Source organism: Leuciscus leuciscus, assembly GCF_965113295.1.
Source record: "Leuciscus leuciscus genome assembly, chromosome: 3".
Taxonomy (NCBI): Eukaryota; Metazoa; Chordata; class Actinopteri; order Cypriniformes; family Leuciscidae; genus Leuciscus; species Leuciscus leuciscus.
Window position 1 is genome coordinate 51,820,351 of NC_138727.1, and position 15,012 is coordinate 51,835,362.

Sequence of the window (15,012 nt, forward strand, 5' to 3'; positions counted from 1 at the left end):
ACTTTAATTAAATACAATAAGTATATATTTTTTTTTAAATTGTTTTTACAAATAATCAAATTATTACTTAATGTGTTTTGGTGCAATTTTAAAACAGATTTATTTCTATTTTATGAAGAAAAATAATTAAAAAGGACATAAACATTATCAACTAATTTGCGCTTATTAGTTTATTTATTTTGAATATTTTTTTTTTATATAACCTGAAAACTGGGTGTAGTACGTTAAATGTGCAGTGTGACATTTTTAGCGGCATCTAGTGTTGACATTTGCGAATTGCAAGAAGCAGTTACGACGGCCGCTCTTTATATTTTTCCAACTGGAATGAGAAGCTACGGTGGCCGACTGAGTTTGCGTCAGCAGTAAAGCATAGAAACATAGGAATACAAGCAATACAAACATAACGGTTGATTAAGTAAGGTCTTTATACACCACTAAAAACATAGTTATGGATCTTATATTGCATTTCTGTCAATAGATCCTCATAAATATCACACATTTCTCATTGATGTAGAAAATAATTGAGACAGTAGGCTATGCTACTTCCGAAGTTCAGAGGTCAAGTCAAACGCGCTAAATAATGCTATCACACCCTTCGGTTTAGAGTTGGCAGGTGGTTACATGTTACCATGGGACTTTCGATGAAAATTCTCTCTCTCTGTAACCGCAGGGATAGAAAAGGGACAAAAAAAATGATCGATTTTTTGCAAAAACATAATCTAATGAAATCGAGAATGAAATGTAACCTCTGTAAAAAATCCATGAAACTACAGAAGACTCATACACGCGATGGATACCAGTGGTAAAAAAAACACTATTTAATATTAATAATTAAAAAAACTCCAATACTAATGTTGAATGTTGATGATTTTAGGGTATGTCGCCGAAGATCTCATAGAAAAATAACAAAGAGTTGCAGATCTAGGGGGGGTCACCACTTTTGAATGAGAAACAATATCAAGACTATAAAACTCGTCAAATCTCCGCGTATCACAACAAACGTATCAGTGAGAACACTTGTTCAAATAGCACACACTTAAACCTGACTGCACATCACATTTTTTACTTTATTGATTCTGCTTTTATTCGTAACGCAATGGACCGGTCAACGGGACATAAATTAATCCTTAAAGGATGGGACTGTATGGGACATTTGCACAAAAATAATAAATAACTTACCGTAGCCTATTTTATAAGTCGCTCCAGAGTCGCATATCAGTCAAAAAATGCGTCACGAGGAAGAAAAAACATATAGGCCTATAGCTTAAGTCGCACTGGACTAAGTCGCATTTGTTTAGAAATTTATTTCACAAAAAAAAAGAAAAAAACATGTTACAGACAGTTCTCAGCTACGGACGTGAGCGCAAAGCGGCACTAAACGAATGTTTTAAAACTTTCACAGAGACCTCAAACTGAAAGCACAAAGCCTGTCTTTAAATTTAATTTCGTTTTGTATTAATTGTATCTTAATTTTAATCGATGTTTCATCAAAAAAATTGTCTGGTTTTAATAAATAAGAAGGCTATTAGAAAATAGATTATCAGGACACGGAGGCGCTGGCGAACCTGGAGCTCGTCTCATAATGAACCGAAACTCAGCGTAGGCCTATAAGGTAGCCTATCGCATCACAGACCTGAGACATATAGATAGCTTGAAATGTCTACTTTTAAGCAGAACAATTCAAAACGAAAGAAAACAGACTGCGCTGCTTATAGGCCTAATTCGTATGAAATGTGCATTTCTCTCTGGCGCTGCGAAGATCGCGATTCGTCAACTTCGTGGCTATAGCCCACACTGACATAAAAAAAAAAACTGTTTTATTAGTAAACAATTAAAATGTCTCCTGCTATATTTTACATATTTGCCTGTTCCTTACAAAACACTAACAGTGGGGTTTTTGACTGTTTGTTTTTTTTTGTTGTTTTTTTTTGCAGCTGCGGACAAATTCTTTCGACACACACACACCTACACTCTGCGCTTATGTTTTAAAAACATAATTTAACATATATAAACATTTTTAAATAGCCCACTTAAAGTGTTTATTACAAATAAATGACTAAATGCTAAAAATGAATACATTTTAATGAACTAACATATGCATTGCATTTACAATTCTGTGAAAACAGGGGGTGCTGCAGCACCCCCAGCACCCCCACTTCCCGCGTCCCTGGCAGGACCAGTTTACAAAGCTGGATGACTTTTGTTTACCGGTATCATACAGTATTGTACCTTTTTTTTATCACATATTTTGATAATCATCATAAATTTGGTATTATTTGAAAGCTTACAAACTCAAAAAGTAGGTTATCTTGTGAAAAACATTTTGAAATAGGACGTTGCGTTACCATGGTAATGGTACTTTAAATTCTAAAATGTCTCGAGGTTCCATATAGCGACTATTTTGTGATAGAAGTGAAATTTATAACAATTTATTATTTGTTACTTGTTTAGATATATGGCTTTGATTTTATAGTAAAACAACGCATAATTTATAGTAACATACATATATATCCTATATTATATAGGCCTATAAAATATTTTTAGTACAGTATATTTGATTAACTGTACATTTATAATTCATATCTTTTCTCGTACATTATTTTTTTCAATAATCTGCTGGGTATCTTTCTTTAAAACAAGACCAAACATAAGTCTTATATATTATTCTAAAGCATTTTTGCATTCTCATTGCAGCCATTTAAGTTTGGATTGTGCATTTTCATGTATATTCTAAAAAAGATGGGTGACAGTTTTAAAAGATTAAATATTCACACAATATTACGTATTTCTCATTATATTATGACCTAATTCATGTTTTTCTCCAACTTTATTGTTGTAATATGACATTATTCACATAAGTTTCACATTATCATCTTCAAAATAAGTCATCACATTGATTCAACTTTATTCTCATATCAAGACTAAAATACCCTGACATATTGGCAGACTGAATCATTTAACTTGTGGCTAATGTTTTCGCAAAGATGATGCAAACATCCTTGTGATACTGTAATGACCAATATTTAATGACTGAATCTTTCTGTGAACACATTTTCTCTCTGGTTAACAGATATGGTCAAGGACTGAGATTACGACAGGTGGATATGATCCAGGACGGGATAGCTGGAAGCTCAGCAACACTGAGCAAAATGACTAAGAAGCTAAGAATGGTCTGTGGAAAAGCCTTGAGAAAGTACAAAAGAAAGACAGGACAGGTTGTGGGGGGAAGGACCGAATTTGTCGTCATTGATGAAAGCAGTTTCCGTCACAAAAGAAAGGTATAATATCTACATGTATTTCTAAGGCTATAATATATAATGGCTCTTGTTACTTTCAAATCAAATCACAAAATAAATTGATTTTTGAAAGGGTAAAACAAAGCAAGGAGCATCATGATTGGAGCAACATGCTTTGGCATAAACATTTTGCTCAAAAACTACATAAACTCTTAAGTCCTTGCCCAGTTAGTTTTGCTTTAGCAAAAGTTACATTATCTATTCTAGATTTTTTTTTTTTATTGAATAAAAGTTTGGACACTATAAAAATATGGACACTGATGACAAACTAAATATAAAAAAAAAAAAACAAAGACAAAGGTGTAATGTTACAACACCTCTCACAGGCAAGAGAAAGCAAGAAACTTGAATGTTATTTATTTATTTATTTTTTAGTATGGACGAGGAAGAACTGGTGGAACATGGAGAAGAAAAAAGTGGGTCTTTGGTATCCTGGCCATTAAGGGTGATAGAAGACGACCAATATTGAGGCTAGTTGAAAGGCGCTCAAGAGATCACCTGATTCCAGTTATAACCAGACATGTTCGCCAAGGATCAACCATTTTGAGTGACGAATGGAGACCTTACAGGAGAGCTTTGACCACACTTGGCTACACTCACTACAGCGTGAATCATAGCAGGTGGTTTGTAGACCCAATTCATGGAGGCCACACCCAAAATCTAGAAAGAGCATGGTCAACATATAAATCCCAGATTTGGAGGTTGAGAGGCAATAGGACAGAAAAGCTGTTAAAGGAACACTTGACCTGCATTGAGTGGACTTACTGGCTTGGACACAACCACAGGGATGGTCCTCTAGGACGTTTGTTAAAAGATATTTGAAGTTTATACAGAGTTTAATTTTTTGAAGTAAAAAATAAATAGCTTGTGTGGTTGGTGTCATGTCTCTGAAATGACTGTGGCAAAACTGTGCCAAATTTTAAGTTTATTTCATATATCAAATTTTACACAGTGCTTTATTCTTCCATGCCCAGTTGTGCATTTTTGCAATACGTAGAATTTTCTTTTGTGATCTTGTGGAAATGTTTTACTGCTTTGCTTATAATAAATTTTTAAAAACTGCTTGAGTAATTAATGAGAAGTTAACATGTTTTTCACTTTAAAATAATGGGCCACATCACTAGTAGTTCCTGCGGGATGAAAAGGTAACGCTTGAGTAATTAGTGAGGAGTTAACATGTTTTTCACTTTAAAATAATGGGCCACATCACTAGTAGTTCCTGCGGGATGAAAAGGTAACGCTTGAGTAATTAGTGAGGAGTTAACATGTTTTTCACTTTAAAATAATGGGCCACATCACTAGTAGTTCCTGCGGGATGAAAAGGTAACGCTTGAGTAATTAGTGAGGAGTTAACATGTTTTACACTTTAAAATAATGGGCCACATCACTAGTAGTTCCTGCGGGATGAAAAGGTAACGCTTGAGTAATTAGTGAGGAGCTAACATGTTTTTCACTTTAAAATAATGGGCCACATCACTAGTAGTTCCTGCGGGATGAAAAGGTAACGCTTGAGTAATTAGTGAGGAGTTAACATGTTTTTCACTTTAAAATAATGGGCCACATCACTAGTAGTTCCTGCGGGATGAAAAGGTAACGCTTGAGTAATTAGTGAGGAGTTAACATGTTTTACACTTTAAAATAATGGGCCACATCACTAGTACTAGTTCCTGCGGGATGAAAAGGTAACGCTTGAGTAATTAGTGAGGAGTTAACATGTTTTACACTTTAAAATAATGGGCCACATCACTAGTAGTTCCTGCGGGATGAAAAGGTAACGCTTGAGTAATTAGTGAGGAGTTAACATGTTTTACACTTTAAAATAATGGGCCACATCACTAGTAGTTCCTGCGGGATGAAAAGGTAACGCTTGAGTAATTAGTGAGGAGTTAACATGTTTTACACTAGTAATATAAGTTAGGTAATTTTATACAATTCTGTAAGACACTAGTGATATTCTAAAAAACATGGAAGATGTGGTTTTGTGCTTATCACATATCTTATCTGTTGTGCTTATCTTCCGTAAAGAAGCAAATTGTTTTTAAAAGGCGAACATCAATGTTTATATTCATATCCAAAGAGAAGTCCTCCTCAGACGGCTACTTTAACATAAAGGCAAGTATAGGTCCGTGATACATAAACTGACACTCATAATAATGAACTAATCCAATAATCAGAGTGTCAGCATCACTTTCTAATGATTTACTATTTTAAACAAATTAATATTCATAATCTGGTTTCCACAAAGAACCCACTTGAGGCACAACTATTTATACATGTTAAGAGTAAAACACGCACAATTTTTCCCTTTTTAGACATGTTACTTTTGTGATTAGTAATTAATTAGTTATTCTTTCTTAGTTCATATGTAGTTATCAATGAGGCTATATTTCTTTAGTAATTATCAAATACCTACCGAGGAACTACCTTTGTACTAAATTCGCTATTACTTACTACTTAGTTAATATTGCTTCCATAGTAGTTAATAGTATTAGATTTGGGGTTAATGCAGTACTACCTATTACTTCCTGCGTAGCTACTTGTTAACTACGGACCATTATTCTAAAGTGTTACATTTTTTATGGCAAGAAAAAGTCAAGAGAAAGATGATATGGTGTTTATGACTGTTGTGGTGATTACATAATCATCCTGGACATGTCTGATTCTCTGATCTTAACCAGTGTAAAATCTTTGGATTTATGTTTTTTTTTTTATATTAATCATATCTGTAAATCTATAATGTGAAATACAGCAATGTTTCTGTAATTAGTTATTCTGAAGAATATTGAAATAATATGAACTCCTGCTTACCTCAGACACACACAGACATCAACAATCAGCACATGAATCTCAACAATGGTGACAATAAAAACTTTCATGTCGCAATGCATGCTGGGTTCCAGGATTGTATAAAACTCCCAGCATGCACTCCTGCATGAATAAATAAATACAAATCAATTATTGCCACCATTGATGAGAGACATCAATCTCAATCACAAGATTTTTGATATTTCTGTGTTTCTACAAGACATTGTAGCTCTGTTTCTTTTTTAAGCTGTGCATTATGTGTTAAAAAAATTATCATTGTAATTTATTACTATGGTTTCACAGTGGTGGTGGTTTTTCATCATAATCAGTATAACTGCAATCATTCACAAACTGTGTGTGCACAAGTGCAAAGACACAGTCCATTCAGCCAGTGAAATACTAATGTTAAATAGTCAAGGGTCAGCATCCCAACTAAAGCAAACACTGATCTCCATCATGGTAACTTCAAACCAAACATTTTCAATTAAACATCTCAATAACAACTTCTGTAGATGTATGACAGAAATAAAGTCATACTGATAATAATAAGTGTAAAAATGTGTAATGACTGGAAGGTAGTTGTAGTTATAGTGTTTCTCTATTTTCTGTTCTTGTGTTCATCTTTCCCTTCAGTGATTCTGCTTGTTAACAGCAGGCGTTCATCACTAATGCTCAACAATCACTTATTTCACTTATTAACTTATTATTCAACATATTCACTTAATTATCTCACCGCAACACTGCATCAATGTTACTTTTTACTCTTTGTAGTGTGGATTTTCCTGTGGGGTTGAAAGGGTTAACAGTGTAAGATAAAAAGACACACCCACGGAATGTATTTTAACAGTAATAAACTGTAAGTTATAAAACAGGTATATACTGGCAACACTGTTGCCAGTAGTTTACTGTAAAATTTATTTTTTGGGTCAGCGTTGTGCTGAAGAGTAGAGCCTGTGCTTCAGTCCAGGAGAAGATCTACAAACATTGATGATTTGCTGCATGTTGCTTTATTTAACAGGCGGTGACTGTGTAGTTGCTGGTCCAGTGGAAATCTTTTTATGTACAATAGTTTTTTAGTGGTCTCAAATGAAAGAAGTTCACAGTAATACTTTGCTCAGATTATTAATGCATTATACATTTTTGTTAATACATTTAAATGACAGTTGGTCAATTTAAGGCAGTCGGTTTCTGCAAGTGAAATTAGTTAACTTGAATTTTAATTTAGTGCATTTTTACAGAAACAAACTGTAGATTACAATAAAGAACTGTACAATTAACAGTATATTACTGGCAACAGTGTTGCCAGTATTTTACTGTAAAAAAAAAACCCGGTACGTTCTAACAGTGTGATTATACTTTTCAGAGGACCAACATTTCTGTATTTAAAATCCTTTTTTTGTTGATTTCATTTAATATTCAAATTTTCTGAGATTTTGAATTTGGGGGTTTCAAAAGCTGTAAGCCATAAAAATCATCAAAATTATAACAAATAAAGGCTTGAAATATCTCACTTTGCATGTAATGAGTCTATATAATATATTAGTTTCACCTGTAAAGTTGAATTCCTGAAATAAATGAACTTTTCCACGACATTCTAATTTATTGAGAAGCACCTGTATATATATATCAGTGATGCGCGGGTTGATCCGAAATGAGCGGGTGCCTGCGGTCACCCGCGGTTACCCGCGGTTACGAGTCATCCAAAAATATTTTTAATGATATTCGGGTCGCGGTCGGTCGGGTCGTTTGAAATAAAGATGCCAATTAAACCTTTGTAATTTATATAGTACTAGAGAGCATATGAGCGGAGTGGAGCGGTGAGAATCTCCGCTCATCGCTCACGGAACTGTCCACCCCTCCGCTCCCCCGCTCCCCCGCTCAAACATCAGGCCGCTCCGCTCATTATCGCTCAGCGCTCAACGCAGTTTGCTCCGCGCTCCACCAAAATCGCCCCCCGCTCGCTCCAAAAAAGGAAAAAAAATCTACATGTAGCCTATATCACTGTTAGCTTAGACCACAGCCTTACCTCCTAAAGAACTAATGAGCAACAACAACATTTTTCAAATAGAAATGTTTTATTTCAAATTAGGCCTAGGCTATAAGGAATATAGCCTACACAAAGTCCTGTAAAATTTAACGAATAAATGGGCCTAATAATATAAATAACAATTATATAAACAAAAATATAGCCTACATACATTTCTTTTAAATAAATTTACTATTAGGCCAGAATTTTGATAAGTTAACTTTTGCGCAACGCCCACGATTAAAATTTAAATGGGCTTATATCCATTGTACACATAAACTGCTGTAAAATAAAACGAATAAATGGGCCTAATAATATAAATAAAATTTATATAAACAAAAATATAAAAAAATATACATAAACGTTTTAAAAGTTGGCTAAATTAACTATTAGGCCAACATTCTTATAACTGAACTTTTGCGCAGCGCGCAGGATTAAAATTGAAATGGGCTTGTATCAATTGTTTGAATATTACGCTATATTTAATTTACACTTTGTTACAAGTTACCGTAGGCCATTCAATTATTGCAATTATTGCTAACCTTTTGCTTTCTTCCCAGCGTGTTCAGATAGCACACTGCATGTTTTCGAGAGATGTGTCTTTTTAGATTCCAAAATGAATCTTTACTGACTGAAACGATGTCTCCACATTCGTTTTCTTCTACCACATTATAGTTAGTTTTATATTATAGTGTAGCCTACCTGTATGACTTCTTATTTTCCTTTTTGAAGTAGCCTACTTTTTGAACTCCATTATTGAGCCGAGTTTTGACTGAAAATAGAATCCATCTTGCAGTCATCAACTGAGTCAGGCTGAGCATGCTTCAGAATCGTGGTGTGCGCGGAGCGAAATTGGAGCGGGAAATAGGGCGACGCTCCATCCTTTTAAAAATGCCGCTCTGCGCTCTGTCCAAGATCCGCCCGCTCGCTCCCGCTCCACTCCGCTCACATGCAATTTTCTATGAAATACATAGGCCTGCTACACTTTATTGGCTGAATAACTGGCGCGAAGGCACGAGCTCAGTCTGCAGGTAGAGATGGAGGCGGCAAGAGAAAAGGTGAAGACTGGGGAGTGGAAGCTCCGCAAATACAAAAAACAGAAAGAGCAAAATGTGGGAGACATTTGCCGAAATAATGAAAGATGATGACCAAAGTGCTGGCTTTGTCATGTGTACTTCTTGCTATGCATTTACTACTTTTAAAAAATGCGGGTCAGGAAGCGGGTCGGGTACAATATTTTCTTCTTTTTTTTTTTGCGGTCCGAGTTGCGGGCGGGTTAGTTGAAAACGTCGGTCGGGTGCGGGTTGTTTATACATTGACCCGCGCATCACTGATATATATATAGGGCCCTATTTTAACGATCTGAAACGCAAGTATCAAGCGAGAAACGCAAGTAACTTTGTGGGCGGGTCTTGGGCGCTGTTGCTATTATACCGGCCGGATAAATGACTCTTGTGCCGACGCAAATCTAAAATGGGTTGGTCTGAAGTAGCTTCATTATTCATAGGTGTGGTTTGGGCGTAACGTGAAATAAACCAATCAGAGCGACATCTCACATTCCCTTTAAGAGCAGGCACGCTTGTTCCATGGCGGATTGCTATTATAACGGCGGATTTGCCAGACGCGCGCCAGCAGCGGTTCACAGCCGAGGAGACCGGCGTTCTCGTCAGGGCCGTAAAACACAGAGAAGTGACATTGGGGATGGAGAAACACACCCAAATTAACTTCGGTTAAACAGGCGTGTGATAATTTGGGCAAATGTGTAAGCTAGATGTATGCTTTTATAATATACTATCTATCTATCTATCTATCTATCTATCTATCTATCTATCTATCTATCTATCTATCTATCTATCTATCTATCTATCGTAATAATGTATGATTTGCAAAAATGAAAACTGCTGCTTCTGTGTAGATGAGAGAATCAAGTGTATGCACGTTGTGCACACGCTACATTGATTATGGCCAAGCATGCGCCCTCAAAATAGCATATGAATAACATGCACAACGCGCCACTGACTTTAAACTAGTTTTTTTCGGTCAGTGGCGGAATTGTTTTCTAAACCTGTAAAACAGCATGAGGGAACGTTTGCGCCGGAATACGCCTCCTCTTTGCGCTGAACCACCCCGGGGAGCGTAAGTGTATTTCTTAGTTAACCGACGTGCGTCTGTGGAGGGAAAAGTCCGCTGTGCGCGGGTGCAAAATAGGAATGATACATGCGTCGGTGTACAAAGTCAATTGCGCTGGGTGCAAGATAGGGCCCATAGGCTATATTACAGAGTTATATTACAACACACAATACACACAAACACACACACACACACACACACATGTGTAATAATAATAATCTAAAGTGAGTGGCTTGAATTTTTAATAAATGAAATGAAACATAACTTCTGCTAATAATAATATATATTTTATTAATTCTACACAGAACAAGAGATTAATCTCGCCAAAATGTTGGATAGATTTGGAGTGCTAATACACTCGTGATCTATCTATTCAGTTTCCTGGAAGTTGCCCTTCCATCAGTGTCGTTGGCTCATGATGGCTCATGAGGTATGCTCAGCGTAGTGCTTGAGTCACTCTATCATGCATAATTCAAATAAAATAAAGGTGTTGTGTCACGGTGACACCGCCTGTCGTTACTGTTTGTAATCATTCTCATGACTATTAATTTGGTGATGCACACCTTCGTTTTATTGTATTTATTCATGAGATTGCGAAAAAGCGCTTACCTAATGGATACGATGAGCCTACGTCACCTGGCATCTTCCGTTCGGTGCGTGCCCGTGATGAGCATCGTATAGAGAGACGGGAATACATACATAATTTTTCCAAATTATATATTACACTTCTTTACAGGTAACTGTGAAAACAAATTAGCTTTCGGTTATAATAAACACTGTTAAACATATTACGCTGGGTTGAATTTTTTTTTTTTTTTTTTTTTTACTTTATTTAAGTTTGTCATGAGATTGTTGCTTCGCAATTAGCGCGACAGCCTGCCATTATATGCAATACATAAAAAATACCGTTGCAGTTGGAATCCATAAGAGTTGATGTTGTTTCAGAGTTATGCATTTTCTTCGACTTACATATTTGGTAATTTAACCCCCTGTGATATGTCTATTAACAGCGAGTTATACTACTAGCATAGGCTAGCCTACACAGCAAAAACTCCAGTGTTAAATGAACTCTCCTGGGAGTTTATATGGCTCCGGACTCAAGAGTGTTAAAGTGTTAAAATACGAGTGTTAAATTAACACTCAAGAGTGTTAAAGTTAATGAGATAATTAAGTGATTCATTGAGTGATGATTGAGCATTATTGAAGATACCTGATGTTAACAAGCAGAATCACTGAAGGAGAAAAAGCACAATTTTAGACACCGTTATGGAGATCAGTGTTTGCTTTAGTTGGGCTTGTCCCCCTTACATGTTTAACTTTAGTTTGTATTTGGTTGTTGTATCTGAATTATAACTACCAGATGAACAAAGAGAAAAGTTGATCAGGTGGTGTTGGTTATGTTTTGACATCATCATCATTTGACCTGAATCACTAAACTCATTTAGAGTCTAATCTCTGGCTTAAATGTATGTTGTTAATTACAACATCACTGTCATTCTACAGCATAAAATCCAGAATTTTCTAAATAAACCAACGGATGTTTTAAAAGTTGTTCTGATGAAGATAAAAATCTTTCTTTTAGGCACACACAGACATCAAGAATCAGTGTATGAATCTCAACAATGGTGACAAACTGAATATTCAGTTAGGAAAAGGAAATTACTAAGACACTTCAGATCATAATTTATTCATACCGCAATGCATGATGGGAGCCATAAATTAGTTTTGATTGGTGGCACCCAGATTGCACTGCAACATGCTTTATTATTGTCACCATTGTTGAGATTCACAGGCTGATTATTGATGTCAGTGTGTCTCAATAAATTAATTTTCAAAGTCTTTTGATCAGAACAACTTTTGAGGAATATTTTGGATTATATTGAAAATGCTGAAAATTGTTTGATATAGAATCACAGGCTGCTGTAATCAACAAGATATTCATAACTCTTAAAATGAGATTTGTGATTCAGGCCAATTTATGATTATGTCAAAACATAACCTGATCACCTTTCCTCTTTGTTCATCTGACAGTTATAACTCAGATACAACAGCCAAACAAAATCTAAAGTTAATGATTAAAGGGTCAAGAGCCCAACTAAAGCAGACCCTCATCACCATAATGGTGGCTTAAATTTTTTTGATTTTCTCCTTCAGTGATTCTGCTTGTTAACATCAGGTGTCTTCAATAATGCTCAATCATCACTCAATGAATCACTTAATTATCTCATTAACTTTAACACTCTTGAGTGTTAATTTAACCCTTTAGGCGCCAGAGGTTTTTTCCTAAAACGTTCGATTTTGACATCTTAATTTCAAAAGGCTATATCTTAAAAGTGATAAAATATAGAGACTTTCTGTAAATTAGAGAAATATTAAGGATGACCCAAAGTTTATGTAGGGATTACATTTTCCCATCTAATTTGCATATTATGACGTCATATGGTGGCGGTCATCTTGGATTATAGAATTTTTATGGTTTTTGTTGATGTTTATTTGGTTGTTTTTTTGTTTTTTAGCTGACAAAGAGGCACACATCACAAGGACATGAACACACAAAAAAGAACACATATTGTACACTACTAAATGGTCAGGGAAATAGATAGTAAATCAACAGTGTAATAAATGGCAGACAAAAACAATTGTTGCAGGGCTTTTGCTGTAGAGATAATGACTCCCTATTCATCCAGGTGACATTTCTTGTAGTGTTTCATGGTGTGGTCTTGCGATAGACTATGCATAATAGCCCCTCTGCCCCGTGTCACATCGCCTCTTCTCCTGCTACGAGCAGCAGCGCGGGCGCGGCCAGATCTGCCTCTCGCGCGCGCGCCGAGTGTGCACAGCTCGGACTACTGTCATTGTCATTGCGACTCCCCACCCTGCCTCCACGTTGCCCCCTAACTGTCCTATGAATACTTCGACCTCGTCTAACATACCCAGTGGCATTAGACAAAGTCTCCACCACAATACTGTCGCCGCGATTGCGGAGAGGCACACGGTCACCATGGCTAGCGCGGTAAAAAATCTCCCGCGGCCGCCTCGTTCCCCACAACACTAACACGCCTGCTAACTTCGCGATGAACACTCCGACCCCGGGAAACATTGTTCCCACCACTGACATTGGGCAAAGGACCATCTAACGTTATATTGGGCAAAGGATTCACCATTTGTGCTTGGTGTAGGGCTACACTTTCACTTTCAGAATCACCGTCATTTTCTGAAGGCAGATATTCCCCTTCAGAATCAGGGTCCGCGAATAGAAGACCCAACACTTCATTGCGGGTAAGCTTTATTGATGCCATTAGATAATAATAATAATAATAATCTAATGCAAATACTCGCTGACGTTGACAATATTGCTCTGATAAAATGGCTCACTCGCACACTAGCTCCGCTTTTGTTCGCACTGATTCAATGCGCTCTAGCTCGAATATTTTGTATAGAAGCATGACTTTTTTTTGAGTCGGGGATGAAGTATGACATGTCTGCCAACTAGTGGAGGGGAGGTCGAACGAAATTTGACACCCTATTTGACAAAATCGGCCGTTTTATTCAGTGCCGCATCTTGTCGAGTAAACTCGACCGTGGCGCCCAGAGGGTTAACACTCGTATTTTAACACTTTAACAATCTTGAGTCTGGAGCCATATAAACTCCCAGGAGAGTTCATTTAACACTGGAGTTTTTGCTGTGTATGTCTTAACACATTTAATCATTTTTTCCCCCAGAGTTTCCCCACATTTGTATGGTATTTACAAGATAATTAAATCATCGATATCAATTATATATAAAAAATAATACTTTAAGGCTTTTACTTTTATGGCACAACTAATCAAATAAAATGATGACACAATTACAAAAATTCTAGAAATTGGATGCAGTTATTATAAACTTTATTATAAACTGAATAACACAACAAATAAGTAAAGATAGATAGATAGATAGATAGATAGATAGATAGATAGATAGATAGATAGATAGATAGATAGATAGATAGATAGATAGATAGGCAGACCCTTACGAATATAACCTATAGTTTTACTATAGTAAACCATGACTGTAGGATAGGCTAACCAAGTTTTTTAAACAATTTTAGGTAGGTGTTAACTCGCAATTTACGCGTTAAGACGTAATTACGCATTAACACGTAATTACGTGTTAACGCGTACATTGCGTGTTAACGCGTAAATACGTGTTAACACGACAGTTTCACACATTTTTACCCTTTTGGCCTTCCATACCCATGGTCCCTCCCAGCCCATTGGCTAAACCTCAAATTACAAAAGTAGGAGGGGTAATAGCCCATCCTGCCACAATCTGAACTTCCCGCGGACGACTCGCCCTCCAGAGAACGCTTCCAACTAACGGACACACCAAAGACAGACACTCATACACACGCATTCTCGTCAGCAACAAAGTCCCATGCTAGTATTATTTCTATCGAGATTTAAATGCATCTAAGGTTGTCTTTAAGGTGATTTAATTCTTTGCTGGCTCTTAAGGTTAACTGTTTGTGATATTTTTGCCATTCTGTGATCTGCTATTTCTTTCTTTCTTTCTTTCTTTCTTTCTTTCTTTCTTTCTTTCTTTCTTTCTTTCTTTACTTTCGTTACAGTTCATATGTATATTCTTTGTTAAATGTAGTTGTATGTTTATAGTTTCATTTATTAAAAACCCATTATACGCTTGATTGTCTCTGTCTGCTGCTCATCGAACAAAGCCTCTTAAATGTGTGATCTTAAGCTACAAGCTTTACATTT

At 36.2% G+C, this 15,012-nt stretch overlaps 1 protein-coding gene and 2 long non-coding RNA genes across 5 annotated transcripts in view; all 3 read left to right on the plus strand.

Moving 5' to 3' along the window:
- Nucleotides 1-7,391, plus strand: part of LOC309493988 — a 53,136-nt gene extending 45,745 nt beyond the window's left edge. The window contains exon 2 of the long non-coding RNA XR_014204166.1: nt 6,757-7,391. This is a non-coding gene — a long non-coding RNA (uncharacterized lncRNA). The remainder of the gene's footprint in view (nt 1-6,756) is intronic.
- LOC309493630 (uncharacterized protein) overlaps nt 1-15,012 on the plus strand; it is a 456,302-nt gene that overhangs the window by 315,880 nt on the left and 125,410 nt on the right. The window lies entirely within an intron of this gene.
- LOC309493936 lies at nt 166-4,104 on the plus strand. 3 transcript variants are annotated; one of them, XR_014204112.1, is made up of 3 exons: nt 166-415; nt 3,071-3,278; nt 3,672-4,104. It is a non-coding gene; the product is annotated as an uncharacterized lncRNA (long non-coding RNA). The 3 variants fall into 3 exon arrangements; XR_014204113.1 differs by lacking the exon at nt 166-415 and adding an exon at nt 422-802; XR_014204114.1 differs by lacking the exon at nt 166-415 and adding an exon at nt 2,177-2,210.